Raw genomic sequence first — 20556 nt, 5'->3', positions numbered from 1 at the left:
AAAAATACTCCCAACAAAGATAGGGAACAGTTAGAAAGAACCTTGTGCCCCTGCTTGCACCTACACAGCTCAATTATAATTGTTTTTTTTAGAACACGCTTAAGACCAGATTTCTAAGCGCAGGATTCAAACCTGTGTCGCGCTGAGTTGTCTTGCCTCCAAGAGAAACACGTTGCCCCTGAGCTATCCCCCTGAGCTATGTTTGGGCCAGGAGTGCATGTAATACCACAGGAAGAAACTACTATTATTACGACCTGATCGGAAGAAGTAAACACATATCTTTCAATGTGTATGAATAACTAGGTGCAAAGAAATAATTATTACAAAAACATTTCCGTTTTCCAGTTAAAACATATTTTTGCCTGTTTATAATATACTCCCATTGTGAATTGGATTTACATTTTTACTCCCCAAAAAAAATTGTACTTCCAACTTTAAAAAACAGGGAGTAAAATGATATCTGGAGCGCTGTGCACAATCTCTAGCCTATCCCTGCTCCCTCACTGACCTACCCCAGGCACTTTCTTACGGAGCCACGTGAGCGGCTGGGGACCACTCCCGAAGTTTCTATTATAAATGTGGCTATTTCTTATTTTCTCCCTCCTGGAATAATTCTAGCCCCAATGCAATGCATTGGGAACATTTCTCCCTCTCGGGTGCTGCAAAATGTTTGCATTAGACTAGGTCTAATGAAGAATACCAGCAGGTAATCACAGCATTCTGTGAGCCTCAGACCAAATGGTGTCAGGAGTCAAGATAATCAAAAGCATCGTCCTTGCGAGACATACCTTGATCTCCCAAGTTAAAGATATGTGAATCACCCTAGAGACCCACACTCTAGGCAGCATTACAACCACGTGAGCCACCCCCTTCACGTGGCACAACCAGGGCTTCAAGTGGGCCATGGCTAGCCAGGGCTTATCCCCCGCAGTCTCCAAATATTGGCATTGAGCCAGGGCTCTGCCAGGGTGCCCCAAACTGACTTCCCCGACCAGATTTATTCCCTACAGTAAATCACATGAAAATGATGGCCAATACAGCTCAACAGTAGATATCACTTTCAGCCACGTTTAGAACCATAACATACATTTAAAAACTGTGCTTGTTTCCCAACAGTGAATGGAAATTATACCAGAATACATTGTTCGATTATTTTTTTTACAGCACATTTTAAAGAATTGCCATTAGAATTATTTTAATTTGTAAGAATCATGGAGTTCTTTTTACACACAATTATATTTGAACCGATCGTTTCAAGTATAATGTACATGGCATCACCTCTTTTAAAGGTTGTCGCGCCTTGGAACACTTGTATATAGGCGTGTATAAATGCAATATCATATCTACTTGGGAGGTGAAGCTGCAGAGAAAATGTTAGGATCCGCTCCCAAATACTGCATCATGACGAGTTAGAACCCCCATCCCCCACCCTTTTCTTATACCACTTAAAACACTGGGCACAAATATTATTCTATCCCTGTGAACTGTTGTGTAGCAGAGTCCCTGAGACAAAATAATTCACTTATTCTCCATGCGTGCCTGGGACAAAAAAATGTGCCGGGTTACCGTTTTGGTTAAAAAAGGCTTGAAAGGTGAAAGCTGGTTTGTGGCTCCATCGAACCGCAGACGTGGGGGCGATACATTCCAAAAGACTGTGCAGCACTCACTTTCTCGCTCTTTTGTTTACCTGATTTGAATGTCCCCGGCAAGGAAGGCCTCCAACGTAAGAAGATCATCCGGGCCCTCGCACACTAACGCCGCGGACGCCTGGCTGTCTCCCTCCATCAAGTATGTACCACAGAGCGCCGTAAATCATACCCAAACCTGACTACACTACAGTACGTTATTAATCCAAGCCTGCTTTCATGTTAACCGGACGTTTATGCACGTAACCGGAAGTTGCGATGCTTTACGAAGCCAGGTGAAAGCGTTGGTATTTAGCACTTTAATTATACTGCCTGTGTCAGTGCTTTAAATGGAATAACGATGTGAGGGTGTTCCCACCAAGAGCCAGGCACGTAGCAAGGCATACAAATATGACCATGGGGGAAACTGTGATTTCACGAAGCTACACCTGAATTTTTGTAAATTGGCGTGTTCTGTATTGTAACTAGAAACTGCCAAAGCCAACCCCGGTTGTGCGGTTGGCTTTGGCAGTTTCTAGTTCAAGATGCAAGTCCAGCTGCATTATGAAATAATGCCATATATAAAATGCCAACCATCCGGATTTAGACAGGAGACTCCAGATTTTTCAATTTGAAATATTATTTTTCCTTCACCCCGCCCCCCCCCCCGAAAATTATTCTAACCCTATGCAAGCATATAGGAAGATCAATCTCTCCTGCTTTCGATGAGAACATATCCCTCCCATGTTCTTCAGAATGTTGGCATGTATGTGCTATATACCAGACCTGGTTAACTTATGGGATTGGCCTGGATTCTCACAATTTTTCACGCTCTTCTCTAAATGCTGCGGCCTAACCTCCCACTCGCTGTGACGGCACGGGAGGGTCTTACAGGTCACAGTGAGTCACAGCCAGGACAAACCACGCTGACACTCGTGTTAGCTGTATCACTGGCACTGGCCACTTTCCTGCGCTCGTGCCTTATTTTCTTTTCCTCTCTCTCCTCCCCTTCCTCCCATCACGTGAGGTGGGCTACCTCTCCCATCACGTGATGCTATGAAGTTGCAACACCACACCAGTGTTGTAATGTTAGCAACGAGCACAGGCCTCACGCTGAGTCACATGTTGGGGGTCACATGGTCACATGCATGAGCATGTGCGGTTGGCTTTGGCAGTTTCTAGTTCAAGATGCAAGTCCAGCTGCATTATGAAATAATGCCATATATAAAATGCCATGAGCATGTGACCCATACTAATAAAGGTGCCAGGCGGGTTTCTGCTTGATAGTTGGAGCCAGAGACCTGTGTCTGCATATTCTGTGCAGCCCCAAGCTGCGTGCTGCCCCATGCGGTTGACAGTGATTACTGTGATTGGGGTTTATTACTGCTTACGCAATAGCCAGGTACGCTGTCCGCTGTGTGTGTCCATGTACGCTGGTAGGGGGCTGTTCCTCAGTATAATGGCATCATGTGTGCCACCATGGTATCGGGTGCAGCAGTGGCTGATTGTGAGGTCTGCATCACATGTCTCCTGCATCTTTGTGGTGCCTGTCTCCTTCCCTGCTGTGGTCTTGCATGCTGCTGTAGCTGGATGTATGGTAAGAGGTTGTGGATCCCATGATCGATGTCTGCTTGCGGCTACATGTTGCTTGGATGTGTGTTTGGGAAAGGTGTGGCCCTTTTCTGTTCCTCCTGAGTGGATCTGGTATAACTGTGCCTTGATTTCAGTCACCTGTCTGCATTTACCTCCTCCTTTTTGGTGGAGGTAACTGCTCTGTGTTTTTGGCAGAATTTCCTCAAATTTTTGGAGGTCATTCCGCTGATTTGGGTCTTGTAATTAGGTGGAATAGTTTTTTTAATGTTTTTGAAGGTAATTCCGTCGGCGGAATTAGCCGCAGGGCTAATTCTGCCAATTATTTGAGGAATTACGGCTGGAGGTAATTCCATCAGAGGTAATTCCGCTGGCGGAATTAACGTCAATAATTTTGGAAGTCAGAATTTGGTGTAATGGTAAAATTGGTGGTAACGGATTTACTGCCAATTTTACCACTTACCTCCATACTTGTAATGAGGCCCATAGTGATCATCGAGGACTTGATCTCTTTTCCTCGCCCACTATCTTAGAAAGCCCATCCATATGGGGTGTCCTCGATTTAACACCGATGCCTGGGACATTACGCCCAGGTCTGCATGGATGTCAGCAATTTCCCCAGCAAACCAAACACCTGTTAAACATCAGTTGGATGCCTAAAAATGATTTCACATTCATATGGGAAAGGGAAATATTCAACACAAAATGGGGTCACTTATCCAGTGTCTTTTTTTGGAACTCAAAAACGTTTAAATAAATATTAAAACTGCATGATTAATTAATAAATTCATGCCAGATTAAATATGGGGGAAGTGTCCCATCAGTCAGGTATCTATAGTTGCCTAATTATAGTTATCATCTGTTCCAAAGCAATCATCTTGGTCATGTTCAGCCATTTTATGTATTTATCCAACAGATCTCTGAATGCTGTGATTTCCAAATCCATACCAAATCGGCAAAAGTCAAACTACAAGTGCCAGAATCCACTGTTGCACGAAAATACAGTATTCGATTAAGATAGCCCTCTGAACGCCGGGCTAGATGTAAATAATAAATATAACTGTATTTCCAGCGTAAAAATGCATAAACTGTACCTGGAGATCCGTTTTTACTACATTCTCAAACTAAAACTGGTTGACCCTATTGTTTTTTAGCCATACGTTGTGCTGACAATTGTAAGGAATCCCCTGTTCTTTTTAACCCGCCCCCTTCTGACAGCTTGGGAGAGCGCTGTTTTTTCCAGTCACTTAGAGAAATCTGGACTCCTCGACCAGTGCATTAAATCAGGATTTTGCACACAAGTGATGTACGTTTTGAAACCATGGGGAAAATATGGTGACAGGTGTGTATTGTTTTGTCTTTGTAGTTTATTACAATTATTATTCCTGGCACACACTTAAGTGGACTTGCTGAACCCATGCACACTTTAAATAAGATTGAAGCACACAGACACAAAACGCAAACGTCTTCTTATTTCATACAACACACACGTCTACCAATTTTTGCATACAATGTAGAATTGTTCTAAAAAAACTCCTGCATCTTTTGATCTTTGGTTCCACTGGAAGAACTATTCAGTGCCCCACGCCAGGAATGAGAAGCACACATTAGGTAAAATATCTCAGCGGATTGAGCACTCCATGCTGTAATCTGTGTGTGACCTGCAGTTTGCAGGTTCGAATCCCGGCAAGACCAACTCAACTTTTCTGCCTTCTGATGTCAATAAATGAGTACCAACTTCGGTTGGGTGATAATTGTATGTAAACCGATTCGGCGAAAGCACTATACAAATAACAAATCATTATCACACCAGTTCTGTTTCTTCTATGCATACATGTACTTGTAGTTTTGCTTTTCTGTTTTAAATGCAGGATTACATTCAAAGCACCAGAAGGCAATGCCGTAAATGGGGACTGAATAGGTTACTGAAACCTGATATGGTACACATGAAAGGGGCACATTTGCAGGGCTCTCATGTTCCTCTGTCACTTTAGGCTATTAGCCAGCCACAGTATTTTACCTCACATCTCTTTGCATTCTTGTACTTATCTATATTTAAGAGAAAAGCGAAACTGCAAGTGACATAATACAAAATGATCCAAGCAAAAAAGTATGCAGGTCTAGCACAATATTTCATACCGGACATGGGACCATGTACGGTTTGGCAGGTTGATTTTAATAAGGAAATATTTACAAGACATCAGTCATATCTGCTGACTGGGTACTATGCTAGGATGGCAACTTATAGCCAGCCCGGGCTTTAACTCAGATAACAACACTTATGATGCTGAGGCTTTTTTTAATCTTCCACAACATAAGTATGGGTCGAACATTATCAGAATGCAAAATATTGTTAAAAAACCAGGAGTGGCTTAAGGCCAATGACATGGCTGAGAATTGACAACTATGGCTATACTTGCAAAGGCTTTTTAACCAAGCAATGCCAGCTTTATGAGGCATAGAGGCAACACATACCTCTGTACAATTTCCCAATTCATCTGGAAAAGCCTGTTAATTGAGAATTCATTGTGACACTTTCCCAGACCGGAAACTGAAATGGCTGGTTGTAAGAGCACATCATTCTGAATTTAATTGCAGTTTCCAAAATGGTTTTGGGGTTGGTGGTGGACAGAACCTACAACTCCCCACATCCTCCCTCTAAAGGGTTTGGGTTTGCTTGATAGTTCAAAGTTGAGCATTTACGCCCAACCACTTTACAAACACTGTGACTCACTTCTCCAAGAAGCCAATACAACCATCATAAACGAACATTAACCGCCATGCCCTAGTGAAACAAAGCATGAGACCTTCCACATACTGGTACAGTGAAGAAATCAACCTCAACAAAAGAACCATCAGGAAACAAGACAAGACTTGTTGACAATTCTGCAGTTCTTCCGACCCCAGCCTGCCCAGGAAACTCCACGCTACATGCAGATGAATTATCACCACTGACAAGGCCATCTACTACAAGAAAACCATAGCCAAGGCCAACAATGAAAGCAGGGCCCTTTTCAAAGCAATCATGCATTGCATCAACCCTCTCCCCAACACACTTGTGCTGTATTTCATTGAGAAATCCACAGCTATCAACTCTTTCTTCATCAACAAGATCAGCATGATCTGCCAGCACATAGACACCAACGCCACAATTGACAGCATACCACACATTCCATCTAGCAAAACCACCACTACCGGGGAAACTTTACAGACACTCATCGTGGAAGACCCGACTGCCACACTAACTTCCCTCAAGGCTACATCGTATACGGATGACATCCTCCCTGCCTCCGTAGACAAGACCCATCCGACTAAAGGACTCCTTCCTTAACTGGCAATCACCAACAGCTTCCCCACTCAAGGCAACTTCCCCTGGACCCTCAAGATTGGACATATCCTCCCACTTCTAAAGAACCCAACACTGGACCCAGACACCCTGAGCAACTACCTCCCTATCACCCAACTTTCCCTCCTATGCAACTCCTGCAACACATTGACAAAAACAACATCTTTCAGTCCTACCAATCTTGCTTCAGAACCAGATCCAGTACGTAAACGGCTACCATCAAAGTGATCATCGGTGCCGTTAGTCATCTCAGTGTTGGCCATCCTTGCCTCTTGGTTCTCTGAGACCTCTCAGCCACGTTCAACACAGTAGACCACCAGCCACTCACTGGCATTCTACAACACTGCATGGGTGTTAGGGAGAATTCTCTGTTTAGGCTGAATTTCTTAACCTAGTTAGTCCCCCAGCAGCTTTGCTGGATTTCTGGAGTTTGTTTTTTTCTCCTGCCAAGAGTGAGTCTCTTTTCCACACACTCTTGGACATGATTTGAGGGGTTCCTTTGACTGTTAATGTGTTTTATGGGCTATGGGGTCTTTTACTCCATAGGGTCTCATGTGTTTTTACTATGTGTGTTACACAGCACCCTCCATGCAGTGACACAGGGGTGTCATAGTGACACCCCACCATAGACTCCATACCCTGGGACTGACTACTGTCTCCCAGGGCATGTAAAGTCACCATTGGCTTTACTAGTCCCAAATTATGAACAGAAACCAGTACACACCATCTTATTGTGGACGTACTGGTCGGGGCAATTCGATTGCCCCGGGGTCTGTTAGTCGAGGGGGCACGTCTCTGTCCCCCCTGATCGAGTTTTGGCTGGTGGCAGTGGATACTACTTTTTATATTCGACCGCAAATATATCTCTAAGGGATTTTCCCATTGTTCGAGGCTACCAACTTTAATTATTTAATTCTCATAGCCTCGAACATACCGCCGGTTTATTTATTTAATATTAATTCGCCGGTTGGTATTTTTTGCCGGAGCTCGATTCTAAAATGGCGTTTGTGTTCTCTTCTGTAACTTCAACCCAAGTCGAGCCCTTTGTGCCACTTTTTGACGGGCTTCTCCACAGAAGCCTCCAAAAGTGGTGGCACTCTGCCTGGGCATACCACAGGGGGTGCGGGAGGGGGTTTAGGCACCCTGGACTGAGTGACCTTGGTAACTCAAGTCGCACTCTTGTGTGATTGGCCCAAGTGGTGAGCCGGCAGATCACCCTTGCAGGCTTTGTAAGCCCGTACACGGGGACTCTTGCAGCATACCCATCCCACTGGGAAGCTAAGGGCGCAGCCCAGATAGGATAGGCGACCTGAGGAAGGAAGGACAATGGGTGGAGTTTCCAAACCTGATGGAGGAGCATGATATACACGTAGGCCAATTCATACTTCACAATTGCATAGTACGGATGATTAAGAAGAGATGGCCGGAATTGCCAGGAGATGAAGATCCAGGGGAGATGTTGGATGCATGGTACGATGTGTCAGAAGGAGGGCATACAGTCTCTAGACTGTACGAACAGTTGCTGAAATCCAACAATGAGCAGGAGCTGCAAACGAGAGAACGTTGGGAAGGGTAACTCCAGAGGCCCTTTAGTGACCAGGAATGGTCTAAAGTTTTGCGGTACCCTAAGAAAGTGTGCAGGAATGCAAGATTTAGATAGGCATAGCTATACCTTATGCATAGAGCGTACCTAGCACCTAAGAGAATGACAGCGATGAGAGTTGGGGAACCCCAAAACTGCCCCCACTGTGCGGAGGAGGATGCCGATATGCTGCACATGTTTTGGACTTGCCCAGTGATAAGGACTTTTTGGGAGGGAATCAAGGAGAGGGTGGCGGGGGGTGGAATCCAGTTGCAGACATGGACCCCAGAGTCTTACTTATTGGGCCTTTTTCCCAAAGGAGATAAGCAAAGGACATATTTGGCCAAGATGAAGGATCTGGTGTGCAACCTGGCAAAGCGCCGTATAGCAATGGCATGGAACTCCAATTCGGGTCCGAGAATAGACTTCTGGTGGTCCGACCTCCAGAGATGGTCAGTAGCCGAGACAGTAGTGTGGACAAGGGTGGCGCAGGGGGGAGAGAGGGAGAGTGGACATAAAATACTTGCATGGAACTCCCTGAAACAAGACTTATTTGGGCAAAGGGAAGAGAGCAGCACAGACGACCCTGTTGGAGCGGAGGAGTGTTAATAAGAGGACAGATAAATGAGTAGAGTACCCCTTGACAAGGCGCAGTTTAAGGGATATAGACCTGAGACTGGATGAGATGGGCAGCCATGGACCGGGGCAGTGCGGCCACGTAATTGCACGAGGACGAATGATGATCGAAGGCAGAATCCACAAAGAAGTGCAGAAGGATTGTTATGCTTGTTTGTTTGTTGTTGGTTTATGTTGTAAAATAATAAAGAGTAAAAAATAAACTGATAGATGCGCCAGGGACCACCGGTAAGGGTTGTAAGTACTCACCGACCCTCAGCGCACTCCGGACCAAACTTCAGCAGTCGAGTCCACTTCGGTCACAGGTTCATATCCTGCAGTTGCTCGGAAGCTTTCAGGGACAGCGTTCCAGGGATGATTTTGTGGTGGGACAGTGGCAATTTCTACGCTCCTGATGAAGCCTGCAGCGAGCCTGAGGACACAGGGAGGCACAGCAGCAAGGCACCCATGAAGTTCATCACCACAGCTGGGCGACACAGTGACCGCGTATGCTCGGGTTCAGGCATACTCTTCTAATTCCAGACCTGGGAATGCAAGGTGTACAAAACTCGACGGGAGAGTGCTTTATACTGAGAGTTTACCCTCTCCAAAGGCTCAAGTAAAAACTTGAGATGGAGGTGGTTCCAGGGCAAAGGTCCCGTACAAGCTGGTCAGTTCACTGGGCAGTCAGGAACACTTCCGAAGAGGCTCGTTTGCAGGTTAAGTTGGAGCTACCCCTGTTAGTCCGGTGTTGACCTTCACTAAGATTTTTTTCTCACTCACAGTGAAGAGGGTGAAAGCAGGCGAAATAGACACCGCAGGAATGTAAGGTACGAGTGTACTACCCATTCTCAATGTCTATCAGAAAGAATTCTTAGGGACCGTCAACACCGGACTAACGGGAGTTTATCGCCCACAGGGACCTGGCAAGAAGGATCCTAGGCTATAGAAATAACCGAGGAATTTAAATCTTCATTACTTTCAAGCAAGGGTTAGACCGACCAGTCACTTCCCAGCATAATCCCAAGCACTCCTTTCACAGAGGTGAGCGAAAAAATAGTTAAAATGAAAGTGTATATGCACTTGTATAAATCCGGGCTTAGCACTGGGACACAGCGCTAAATTCTAGCGACTGATCCCATTTCTAGCCCATTCCTCATGACCAACCTCAAGCTAGCAACTGTGACTCATTTACAGATCCGATTATTGATATGTGAAAATACTGATACACCAGACAACTGGAATTGATTCTACTACAGTCAGGAGAGATTGTTCCAATTTGCAGGTCAACAGGTTATAATTTTAATCCATGAAGCCTTATAAAGTATAACAAAAAACTCAAGTTACAAATAGAATAAAACACATTTTTCTATTTTGAATTTACACAAATGTATGAATTGTCCATACCAGATTAAGGGGGAGTAAGCCCGAAACGCGTTGTATAAGAGACAAGGGGATATACCTGGAAAATCATTAATATGTATATCTGTACTGATCTGATACAAATGGACTTTTGAACCAATGGGTTCTCATCTGTGAAGAAATTGTTTGAATTTCAAAATTGTGTTGTCAAGAAATTGCGAGAGTTATATATTGTTTCTATAATGTTGGACTCACCACAAAGTTGAAACCGATTTAACATTCCCAAGAGTGGGTTAGTGATTATTTGAATTTTACTTTGTTGAACACAATTTTTGATTAAGCTTGTTTATATTTTTTGAATGTTGAGACTATTACTACATTAAATTGTACACATGAAAAATGCGGAAGAATATGTTTAGAATTGTTTTGGTGCATAAAAGTGTGCACAGAGCTTTAGCCACATCGGTCTAGATGTGACTCACTTTTAATTTCTCCCACTGAACCAATACTGCAAACCTCTATAATAGATACAGTCAGCTCAGCAGGCATGGGAAGGTAATACGGAATAGTGGTCTCCCACCAATCCGCACAGACACTCACGCATAGCAATATGCTCACTCTCTCTTTTACACCAACCAACAATATAATGCAGCTATACCCCTCGTTCAATTTGGCCTAGATGCACACATACTTAACACACTTCAATGAACACCTCAACAGTCTTTAGAATGTAGCTATATCCCACTAAAAAAAGTAAATCAGCCTAGCTGCGCACATAATCTCATACACAAGCTCCACCACCACCAGAATGCAGACTCTGAGGTTAAAGGCCTTGCTGCACACATTCTACTGATCTCACACAACCACTGCACCATTCCTAGCTCTAGAATGCAGCTACACACCGCACAGGCTGCATTAATGCTGAGTGCTATATACTATCCTACTCTATCCACTGACCTGGACTGCGGTCCCCGAAGGCCTTCAACCCACAGCGCTTTGAGATCATTCCAATGGTATATAAGGCGCTGTACAAATGCACAATAACATAACATATAATTTAAAGTGACCATTACTGGACTAGATAGATTGTGACTGCAGCCTTTTGCATGCAATTTACACTGACCATTACTGGCATAGATAGGTTGCCGCTGAGGCCTTATGAAAATGGTATAAAGTGGTCTTATGTAGTGTAATGTTGATAATATGGCATTTACTTGATTGGTTTCATGTTTTACGCTAAAAAACCAACTGCAAATTGCATAGCTTTTTACCTAATGTTTTCCAAAATTGGTGCTGTAAAATACATAATTGCAGCACATTCTTTTTTTTTTTATTCTGTGGGGGGAATAACCCCCCATGCCTGCATCAATTTTTGGGGGCTCCGTCGCTGCGTTCGGTCACTTGCAACTCTTTGAGGAAACATTTAAAACCATCTACGGAAAACATTTGCCACCCAGTGAGGGCCTGCTCACCCATGAATCATTTAGAAATCTTGGTGACCCTTCAGGAGCTATCAACTCCGCCCCACACTCCCTCACCTCCCCAGCACCAAATGTGGCCTCCACAACTGCTCGGAGCGCATTAAGTAGGATTGAAAATATAAATTAATATCAGGTGTGGAAATGGTCTGGCCGGCGGACCAATGTCCTTCAGGAATGCAAGTTCTGTGATGAGGAAGAGAAGCATACAGCCGCAAACAAACAACCCAGACACTGGACATTACCCCTTCGGACACAACAAGCCCAGTGCACACAATCAAAGCACACTCAAAAAGCCCACATGCATAGACGCCAGTTTCTCCTGGTTCTGCAAGCATCAACAGAAGAACAAATCTAGCCCTACAGATAAGGGGTATACCGGCACTTTTAGTCTCTAAACATAGGCAAATACTCCCAAAAAATGTAAATAGGTAGAAAAAATACTCCCAACAAAGATAGGGAACAGTTAGAAAGAACCTTGTGCCCCTGCTTGCACCTACACAGCTCAATTATAATTGTTTTTTTTAGAACACGCTTAAGACCAGATTTCTAAGCGCAGGATTCAAACCTGTGTCGCGCTGAGTTGTCTTGCCTCCAAGAGAAACACGTTGCCCCTGAGCTATCCCCCTGAGCTATGTTTGGGCCAGGAGTGCATGTAATACCACAGGAAGAAACTACTATTATTACGACCTGATCGGAAGAAGTAAACACATACCTTTCAATGTGCATGAATAACTAGGTGCAAAGAAATAATTATTACAAAAACATTTCCGTTTTCCAGTTAAAACATATTTTTGCCTGTTTATAATATACTCCCATTGTGAATTGGATTTACATTTTTACTCCCCAAAAAAAATTGTACTTCCAACTTTAAAAAACAGGGCGTAAAATGTTATCTGGAGCGCTGTGCACAATCTCTAGCCTATCCCTGCTCCCTCACTGACCTACCCCAGGCACTTTCTTACGGAGCCACGTGAGCGCCTGGGGACCACTCCCGAAGTTTCTATTATAAATGTGGCTATTTCTTATTTTCTCCCTCCTGGAATAATTCTAGCCCCAATGCAATGCATTGGGAACATTTCTCCCTCTCGGGTGCTGCAAAATGTTTGCATTAGACTAGGTCTAATGAAGAATACCAGCAGGTAATCACAGCATTCTGTGAGCCTCAGACCAAATGGTGTCAGGAGTCAAGATAATCAAAAGCATCGTCCTTGCGAGACATACCTTGATCTCCCAAGTTAAAGATATGTGAATCACCCTAGAGACCCACACTCTAGGCAGCATTACAACCACTTGAGCCACCCCCTTCACGTGGCACAACCAGGGCTTCAAGTGGGCCATGGCTAGCCAGGGCTTATCCCCGGCAGTCTCCAAATATTGGCATTGAGCCAGGGCTCTGCCAGGGTGCCCCAAACTGACTTCCCCGACCAGATTTATTCCCTACAGTAAATCACATGAAAATGATGGCCAATACAGCTCAACAGTAGATATCACTTTCAGCCACGTTTAGAACCATAACATACATTTAAAAACTGTGCTTGTTTCCCAACAGTGAATGGAAATTATACCAGAATACATTGTTCGATTATTTTTTTTACAGCACATTTTAAAGAATTGCCATTAGAATTATTTTAATTTGTAAGAATCATGGAGTTCTTTTTACACACAATTATATTTGAACCGATCGTTTCAAGTATAATGTACATGGCATCACCTCTTTTAAAGGTTGTCGCGCCTTGGAACACTTGTATATAGGCGTGTATAAATGCAATATCATATCTACTTGGGAGGTGAAGCTGCAGAGAAAATGTTAGGATCCGCTCCCAAATACTGCATCGTGACGAGTTAGAACCCCCCATCCCCCACCCTTTTCTTATACCACTTAAAACACTGGGCACAAATATTATTCTATCCCTGTGAACTGTTGTGTAGCAGAGTCCCTGAGACAAAATAATTCACTTATTCTCCATGCGTGCCTGGGACAAAAAAATGTGCCGGGTTACCGTTTTGGTTAAAAAAGGCTTGAAAGGTGAAAGCTGGTTTGTGGCTCCATCGAACCGCAGACGTGGGTGCGATACATTCCAAAAGACTGTGCAGCACTCACTTTCTCGCTCTTTTGTTTACCTGATTTGAATGTCCCCGGCAAGGAAGGCCTCATCCGGGCCCTCGCACACTAACGCCGCGGACGCCTGGCTGTCTCCCTCCATCAAGTATGTACCACAGAGCGCCGTAAATCATACCCAAACCTGACTACACTACAGTACGTTATTAATCCAAGCCTGCTTTCATGTTAACCGGACGTTTATGCACGTAACCGGAAGTTGCGATGCGTGAAAGCGTTGGTATTTAGCACTTTAATTATACTGCCTGTGTCAGTGCTTTAAATGGAATAACGATGTGAGGGTGTTCCCACCAAGAGCCAGGCACGTAGCAAGGCATACAAATATGACCATGGGGGAAACTGTGATTTCACGAAGCTACACCTGAATTTGTGTAAATTGGCGTGTTCTGTATTGTAACTAGAAACTGCCAAAGCCAACCCCGGTTGTGCGGTTGGCTTTGGCAGTTTCTAGTTCAAGATGCAAGTCCAGCTGCATTATGAAATAATGCCATATATAAAATGCCAACCATCCGGATTTAGACAGGAGACTCCAGATTTTTCAATTTGAAATATTATTTTTCCTTCACCCCGCCCCCCCCCGAAAATTATTCTAACCCTATGCAAGCATATAGGAAGATCAATCTCTCCTGCTTTCGATGAGAACATATCCCTCCCATGTTCTTCAGAATGTTGGCATGTATGTGCTATATACCAGACCTGGTTAATTTATGGGATTGGCCTGGATTCTCACAATTTTTCACGCTCTTCTCTAAATGCTGCGGCCTAACCTCCCACTCGCTGTGACGGCACGGGAGGGTCTTACAGGTCACAGTGAGTCACAGCCAGGACAAACCACGCTGACACTCGTGTTAGCTGTATCACTGGCACTGGCCACTTTCCTGCGCTCGTGCCTTATTTTCTTTTCCTCTCTCTCCTCCCCTTCCTCCCATCACGTGAGGTGGGCTCCCTCTCCCATCACGTGATGCTATGAAGTTGCAACACCACACCAGTGTTGTAATGTTAGCAAGGAGCACAGGCCTCACGCTGAGTCACCTGTTGGGGGTCACATGGTCACATGCATGAGCATGTGCGGTTGGCTTTGGCAGTTTCTAGTTCAAGATGCAAGTCCAGCTGCATTATGAAATAATGCCATATATAAAATGCCATGAGCATGTGACCCATACTAATAAAGGTGCCAGGCGGGTTTCTGCTTGATAGTTGGAGCCAGAGACCTGTGTCTGCATGTTCTGTGCAGCCACAAGCTGCGTGCTGCCCCATGCGGTTGACAGTGATTACTGTGATTGGGGTTGATTACTGCTTACGCAATAGCCAGGTACGCTGTCCTCTGTGTGTGTCCATGTACGCTGGTAGGGGGCTGTTCCTCAGTATAATGGCATCATGTGTGCCACCATGGTATCGGGTGCAGCAGTGGCTGATTGTGAGGTCTGCATCACATGTCTCCTGCATCTTTGTGGTGCCTGTCTCCTTCCCTGCTGTGGTCTTGCATGCTGCTGTAGCTGGATGTATGGTAAGAGGTTGTGGATCCCATGATCGATGTCTGCTTGCGGCTACATGTTGCTTGGATGTGTGTTTGGGGAAGGTGTGGCCCTTTTCTGTTCCTCCTGAGTGGATCTGGTATAACTGTGCCTTGATTTCAGTCACCTGTCTGCATTTACCTCCTCCTTTTTGGTGGAGGTAACTGCTCTGTGTTTTTGGCAGAATTTCCTCAAATTCTTGGAGGTCATTCCGCTGATTTGGGTCTTGTAATTAGGTGGAATAGTTTTTTTAATGTTTTTGAAGGTAATTCCGTCGGCGGAATTAGCCGCAGGGCTAATTCTGCCAATTATTTGAGGAATTACGGCTGGAGGTAATTCCATCAGAGGTAATTCCGCTGGCGGAATTAACGTCAATAATTTTGGAAGTCAGAATTTGGTGTAATGGTAAAATTGGTGGTAACGGATTTACTGCCAATTTTACCACTTACCTCCATACTTGTAATGAGGCCCATAGTGATCATCGAGGACTTGATCTCTTTTCCTCGCCCACTCTCTTAGAAAGCCCATCCATATGGGGTGTCCTCGATTTAACACCGATGCCTGGGACATTACGCCCAGGTCTGCATGGATGTCAGCAATTTCCCCAGCAAACCAAACACCTGTTAAACATCAGTTGGATGCCTAAAAATGATTTCACATTCATATGGGAAAGGGAAATATTCAACACAAAATGGGGTCACTTACCCAGTGTCTTTTTTTGGGAACTCAAAAACGTTTAAATAAATATTAAAACTGCGTGATTAATTAATAAATTCATGCCAGATTAAATATGGGGGAAGTGTCCCATCAGTCAGGTATCTATAGTTGCCTAATTATAGTTATCATCTGTTCCAAAGCAATCATCTTGGTCATGTTCAGCCATTTTATGTATTTATCCAACAGATCTCTGAATGCTGTGATTTCCAAATCCATACCAAATCGGCAAAAGTCAAACTACAAGTGCCAGAATCCACTGTTGCACGAAAATACAGTATTCGATTAAGATAGCCCTCTGAACGCCGGGCTAGATGTAAATAATAAATATAACTGTATTTCCAGCGTAAAAATGCATAAACTGTACCTGGAGATCCGTTTTTACTACATTCTCAAACTAAAACTGGTTGACCCTATTGTTTTTTAGCCATACGTTGTGCTGACAATTGTAAGGAATCCCCTGTTCTTTTTGACCCGCCCCCTTCTGACAGCTTGGGAGAGCGCTGTTTTTTCCAGTCACTTAGAGAAATCTGGACTCCTCGACCAGTGCATTAAATCAGGATTTTGCACACAAGTGATGTACGTTTTGAAACCATGGGGAAAATATGGTGACAGGTGTGTATTGTTTTGTCTTTGTAGTTTATTACAATTATTATTCCTGGCACACACTTAAGTGGACTTGCTGAACCCATGCACACTTTAAATAAGATTGAAGCACACAGACACAAAACGCAAACGTCTTCTTATTTCATACAACACACACTTCTACCAATTTTTGCATACAATGTAGAATTGTTCTAAAAAAAACTCCTGCATCTTTTGATCTTTGGTTCCACTGGAAGAACTATTCAGTGCCCCACGCCAGGAATGAGAAGCACACATTAGGTAAAATATCTCAGCGGATTGAGCACTCCATGCTGTAATCTGTGTGTGACCTGCAGTTTGCAGGTTCGAATCCCGGCAAGACCAACTCAACTTTTCTGCCTTCTGATGTCAATAAATGAGTACCAACTTCGGTTGGGTGATAATTGTATGTAAACCGATTCGGCGAAAGCACTATACAAATAACAAATCATTATCACACCAGTTCTGGTTCTTCTATGCATACATGTACTTGTAGTTTTGCTTTTCTGTTTTAAATGCAGGATTACATTCAAAGCACCAGAAGGCAATACTGAATAGGTTACTGAAACCTGATATGGTACACATGAAAGGGGCACATTTGCAGGGCTCTCATGTTCCTCTGTCACTTTAGGCTTTTAGCCAGCCACAGTATTTTACCTCACATCTCTTTGCATTCTTGTACTTATCTATTTTTAAGAGAAAAGCGAAACTGCAAGTGACATAATACAAAATGATCCAAGCAAAAAAGTATGCAGGTCTAGCACAATATTTCATACCGGACATGGGACCATGTACGGTTTGGCAGGTTGATTTTAATAAGGAAATATTTACAAGACATCAGTCATATCTGCTGACTGGGTACTATGCTAGGATGGCAACTTATAGCCAGCCCGGGCTTTAACTCAGATAACAACACTTATGATGCTGAGGCTTTTTTTAATCTTCCACAACATAAGTATGGGTCGAACATTATCAGAATGCAACATATTGTTAAAAAACCAGGAGTGGCTTAAGGCCAATGACATGGCTGAGAATTGACAACTATGGCTATACTTGCAAAGGCTTTTTAACCAAGCAATGCCAACTTTATGAGGCATAGAGGCAACACATACCTCTGTACAATTTCCCAATTCATCTGGAAAAGCCTGTTAATTGAGAATTCATTGTGACACTTTCCCAGACCGGAAACTGAAATGGCTGGTTGTAAGAGCACATCATTCTGAATTTAATTGCAGTTTCCAAAATGGTTTTGGGGTTGGTGGTGGACAGAACCTACAACTCCCCACATCCTCCCTCTAAAGGGTTTGGGTTTGCTTGATAGTTCAAAGTTGAGCATTTACGCCCAACCACTTTACAAACACTGTGACTCACTTCTCCAAGAAGCCAATATAACCATCATAAACGAACATTAACCGCCATGCCCTAGTGAAACAAAGGATGAGACCTTCCACATACTGGTACAGTGAAGAAATCAACCTCAACAAAAGAACCATCAGGAAACAAGACAAGACTTGTTGACAATTCTGCAGTTCTTCCGACCCCAGCCTGCCCAGGAAACTCCACGCTACATGCAGATGAATTATCACCACTGACAAGGCCATCTACTACAAGAAAACCATAGCCAAGGCCAACAATGAAAGCAGGGCCCTTTTCAAAGCCATCATGCATTGCATCAACCCTCTCCCCAACACACTTGTGCTGTATTTCATTGAGAAATCCACAGCTATCAACTCTTTCTTCATCAACAAGATCAGCATGATCTGCCAGCACATAGACACCAACGCCACAATTGACAGCATACCACACATTCCATCTAGCAAAACCACCACTACCGGGGAAACTTTACAGACACTCATCGTGGAAGACCCGACTGCCACACTAACTTCCCTCAAGGCTACATCGTATACGGATGACATCCTCCCTGCCTCCGTAGACAAGACCCATCCGACTAAAGGACTCCTTCCTTAACTGGCAATCACCAACAGCTTCCCCACTCAAGGCAACTTCCCCTGGACCCTCAAGATTGGACATATCCTCCCACTTCTAAAGAACCCAACACTGGACCCAGACACCCTGAGCAACTACCTCCTTATCACCCAACTTTCCCTCCTATGCAACTCCTGCAACACATTGACAAAAACAACATCTTTCAGTACTACCAATCTTGCTTCAGAACCAGATCCAGTACGTAAACGGCTACCATCAAGGTGATCATCGGTGCCTTTAGTCATCTCAGTGTTGGCCATCCTTGCCTCTTGGTTCTCTGAGACCTCTCAGCCACGTTCAACACAGTAGACCACCAGCCACTCACTGGCATTCTACAACACTGCATGGGTGTTAGGGAGAATTCTCTGTTTAGGCTGAATTTCTTAACCTAGTTAGTCCCCCAGCAGCTTTGCTGGATTTCTGGAGTTTGTTTTTTTCTCCTGCCAAGAGTGAGTCTCTTTTCCACACACTCTTGGACATGATTTGAGGGGTTCCTTTGACTGTTAATGTGTTTTATGGGCTATGGGGTCTTTTACTCCATAGGGTCTCATGTGTTTTTACTATGTGTGTTACACAGCACCCTCCATGCAGTGATACAGGGGTGTCATAGTGACACCCCACCATAGCCTCCATACCCTGGGACTGACTACTGTCTCCCAGGGCATGTAAAGTCACCATTGGCTTTACTAGTCCCAAATTATGAACAGAAACCAGTACACACCATCTTATTGTGGACGTACTGGTCGGGGCAATTCGATTGCCCCGGGGTCTGTTAGTCGAGGGGGCACGTCTCTGTCCCCCCTGATCGAGTTTTGGCTGGTGGCAGTGGATACTACTTTTTATATTCGACCGCAAATATATCTCTATGGGATTTTCCCATTGTTCGAGGCTACCAACTTTAATTATTTAATTCTCATAGCCTCGAACATACCGCCGGTTTATTTATTTAATATTAATTCGCTGGTTGGTATTTTTTGCCAGAGCTCGATTCTAAAATGGCGTTTGTGTTCTCTTCTGTAACTCCAACCCAAGTCGAGCCCTTTGTGCCACTTTTTGACGGGCTTCTCCACAGAAGCCTCCAAAAGTGGTGGCACGCTGGGCATACCACAGGGGGTGCGGGAGGGGGTTTAGGCACCCTGGACTGAGTGACCTTGGTAACTCAAGTCGCACTCTTGTGTGATTGGCCCAAGTGGTGAGCCGGCCGGCTCACCACTTAGCATGTTTGATTGACAGCTAGGCTGAGTGAATGGGGGTGTGCTGCATAAAAGCAGGGCTTTTGGGACTGGAACTTTAGAAGTCGCCACAGGACCTGAGAATTCGACGAGGGAGTAGCTGAGCCGACCTGCTACGATGACACCACGCCCTGCGGAACCGACTCACCACTTCCCGACGACAGAGAAGATCTCCCGGCTGCAGCGTCTTCTTCCCCTGACTGGTGGGCACAACCAGTTTACCTTCTTTTTCTCGCATCCCAGAACGTCTTGTGGTCGAATTGCCTGTGCCAAGCACCCCGGCAACCGGATAGCCACTTACCACTGGACCGTGAATAAAAGGACCGCTCCTTTTAACTGAGAACTCCGCGGCTGGTTTCTTCCCTGGCAGTGCAACGGACTCCTGTCCTCCTCCCCGACGAGATCCTCTCTTCCCCCGGACGAAGCACCAACTTGCATCCGCTGCCAGGAACAACTGCCCTCGCTGGAGTATTCTCACCACTTTAAGGTACCGTGTCCGCCAGGCCTCCCGTTCTAAAGATTGCTACAAGGTAATAATAATCCCTTAACCTTCTGGACTGGGCTGGCCGCCTTGACCATCTAACTGGTCCCTTTCTTTTGGTCCAACTCTTTCTGAACTAATTGCGAGACTTTTGGGCACTTTGAACCATATGACCTTGGACACATTTCGACCGGAGCCTCTTAAAGTGGGTCCGGCCTTGTTAATTTTGACTTTACGGTTTTAACCTGCCTTCTTCTCCTACTATGTTCTTCTGAAAGTGTTGGG

At 44.6% G+C, this 20556-nt stretch overlaps 1 long non-coding RNA gene across 1 annotated transcript in view; it reads right to left on the bottom strand.

Annotated features, from left to right (window-relative positions):
- LOC138569822 (uncharacterized) overlaps positions 1–13879 on the bottom strand; it is a 472818-nt gene extending 458939 nt beyond the window's left edge. The window contains exon 1 of the long non-coding RNA XR_011303338.1: positions 13723–13879. This is a non-coding gene — a long non-coding RNA (uncharacterized lncRNA). The remainder of the gene's footprint in view (positions 1–13722) is intronic.
- Between the last annotated feature and the right edge of the window lie 6677 nt (positions 13880–20556).

This window comes from Ambystoma mexicanum, chromosome 2q (assembly GCF_040938575.1).
Source record: "Ambystoma mexicanum isolate Mex_15411 chromosome 2q, UKY_AmexF1_1, whole genome shotgun sequence".
NCBI lineage: Eukaryota > Metazoa > Chordata > Amphibia > Caudata > Ambystomatidae > Ambystoma > Ambystoma mexicanum.
The sequence above is the reverse complement of the archived record's forward strand: the minus strand, read 5'-3'. Positions and strand labels throughout refer to the sequence as shown.